Below are 2,500 nucleotides of genomic sequence, written 5' to 3'. Positions count from 1 at the left end.
CTGCGCGGTCAGTCCGCAGCTCCATCTTTTCTGAATCTATATTTTCATTTCAGACGGAAGTTGATTTATTTAGCGGCTGTCTGTGCATCTCAAACACTGCGCTCCTTCATCTGCGGCTGACTCCATCTTCTCCGCGGGACGCCATCATCATCATCATCATCATCATCACCACCATCATCTTCATCACCAGTCTTCCTCTGAACTGCGGATCTTCAGCTTTTCTCCGCCGAGGTGATGCCGCCGCGCTGCCGCCCAGCAGGGACCGTCTGGCGGGTTTAGGAGCTCCGCGGCTCTTCAGCAGCAGGGAGACAAGAGAAAAGGTAAAAACTGCTGAAAAACTGACAACATGCGGCACAGAGAGGCTCCTGTCTCAGTCAGGTGACTCTCTTCCTCTTTCTCTGTTTCTCGCTGCTGAAGTTAAAAGCGATTTACAGCCTGTGACTTTTTCTCTCCGCTAAAAACTCATTAAATGTTTGAAGTGATCAGATAATTATCTCTAACTCGGTTTTAAAAAACTGCAGTTCAGCCAGAAAACTTTCTGAACACATAAAAAGTTGAATATTCTCCTGTTTTCTGGCCGCTTTGAAAAGTGATGAGCAGAAAATGGAGAAGAGAGAAAACAGACAGAAACGGTTTGAGTTTATTGAACTTATTTAGTGGTTTCAGTCCGAAGCAGCTGCAGAGAGGACGGTTTCCTCTGAGGAAGTGTGAGCTCAGAAACACACACACACACACACACACACACACACACACACACACACACACACACACACACACACACACGCACACACACACACACACACACACACCCCACACACACACACTTATCTAACGCTCCATCAGAAAATAAAATCAGATTTTCAGAGTTTTTCTGGACTGTGAATGTTGGAGTTGCTGTAAAAAGCAGAAGAGTTCCCGGCTGGAAACAGGAACCGCCTTGAACGTTTTCTGCAAACAGAAACGTCTGAAGCTGCTGCGGCTCCTTCATCTGCAGCTCCGTGACCTTGACCCCTCAGGAAGGTCAACCCTGACCTGCCGCCCCACAGGCAGAGACTTAGAGGCTCCAGAGCGAAGGCCTCTGGTTCATCTGGTTATTTTATGATCCATTATTTTGCTTTTGTTGATTCTTGTCCTGGTTTTACTTCAGTTGAGCTAAAAGTTTGACTTTATCTGATCATTTAAATCTACGTTTCTCCTTAAAAAAATTCATTTCATTCAGTTTTATTCTTGAGAAACTTTTTGTAAAGCCGGTGAAACTGCAGCCGATCCACAAACAGAAAAATACTTTTTATGTTTAAATATATAAAACAAAACATGTTTAAATTAAATTAATTTAAGAAAACGAGAAATCAGCAGAGAAAACATGAGCATAAGAGGAACTAAATAATTTTCGGTTTGAACAGTAAAGCATCAATGCGCTCTGTGACGTTATGAATATGTAATTTGTCATTTCATTAGGAGATTTTATGGGTTTTTATTTCACGTTCAGCTCGTTTCAGAAACTGGAAGCTGATTTCAGTGAGTTAGTGAAGCTAACGCCGTTAGCGCAGCGTTAGCTTCCTAATAGACGTGCTGCTGCTAGTTTACAGGGTTAATCGGCGTGTGGGTTTAGTTTCCTCACCCTGGCTGTTTGTGTTTACAGCTCAGTTCATCAGCCCTTTCAGCTGGCTGAGCAGCAGTGTGCAGCAGCAACAGAGGAAGAGTCGGGTTAGACTACAGGTCTGTCCTGGCGTCTCGTTAAAACTGACTGCTCTTTAACGTAGATCTGCTCCTATTAGGAAAATATGAAATTGTAATGTTTTTTGGTGATATTTACTTTGATTAGGCCACGTTGGCCTCCTTCTTCTGGATGGATCCAGGAGGTTAAATATGCAGAATGGAGAAGACTTTCAAAACTGACCAGATGTTAAATTCATTGTTTTAAAGTAAAAATCTTTATTTTTGTTCAGCTCTACTTTTATTGTCATCATAATTTTTGGTGTTTGAAACTCTGATATTTAATATTCATCCTGCAGATAAAAACCTCTGATAGTTGAACAGTTGAACTTATCGGTGATGTTTCTGTTTGGATTCCAGACGAATTAAAGTGATAAATTCATCATTTAATGATCAACATGAAGCTGGCAGCAGTTCAGCTCTGATAAAATATGAAACTGATCAGATCAGCTCTAACACTAACATCGTCCCTTCGGTTCAGCTGGACTTTAAATTCTCTAAATAATCCGTCACCTTACCAAACATTAGAAACATTTTGACTTTCCAAAGTGATTCTGTCAGCAGAGCTGCAGCGAAACTTCATGCAGCGCTGCAAGCAACACCCGCTGGTTCTGAAACTGCCAGATCCACCCTGAACTCACCGCCGCTGAAAAAGGAACTGATGCAAATTCAGAAACTTTCTGCACAAATTACTGAAGCAGTTCGTTTTCGCATTCAGGCGGAAAATTCAAGAGTTCTGAGAACAAATGAAGGTTCAGTTATTAATAATACATTTAAATATTAG

The 2,500-nt window shown here is 41.8% G+C and overlaps 1 protein-coding gene across 2 annotated transcripts in view; it reads left to right on the top strand.

The window, feature by feature from the left end:
• Positions 1–39: 39 nt before the first annotated feature.
• Positions 40–2,500, top strand: part of grap2a (GRB2 related adaptor protein 2a) — a 17,876-nt gene continuing 15,415 nt past the window's right edge. Inside the window, exon 1 of one of the 2 annotated variants that reach the window (XM_028041757.1) lies at positions 40–320. The gene's annotated coding sequence lies outside the window, so the exon portion shown is untranslated. Of the gene's footprint in view, positions 321–358; positions 379–2,500 lie in introns of those variants that run through there. The other variant, XM_028041759.1, reaches the window with a different exon arrangement.

This window comes from Xiphophorus couchianus, chromosome 16 (genome assembly GCF_001444195.1).
Source record: "Xiphophorus couchianus chromosome 16, X_couchianus-1.0, whole genome shotgun sequence".
Classification (NCBI taxonomy): Eukaryota; Metazoa; Chordata; class Actinopteri; order Cyprinodontiformes; family Poeciliidae; genus Xiphophorus; species Xiphophorus couchianus.
Note: the sequence above shows the minus strand (reverse complement) of the source record. Positions and strands in the feature narration are given on the sequence as shown.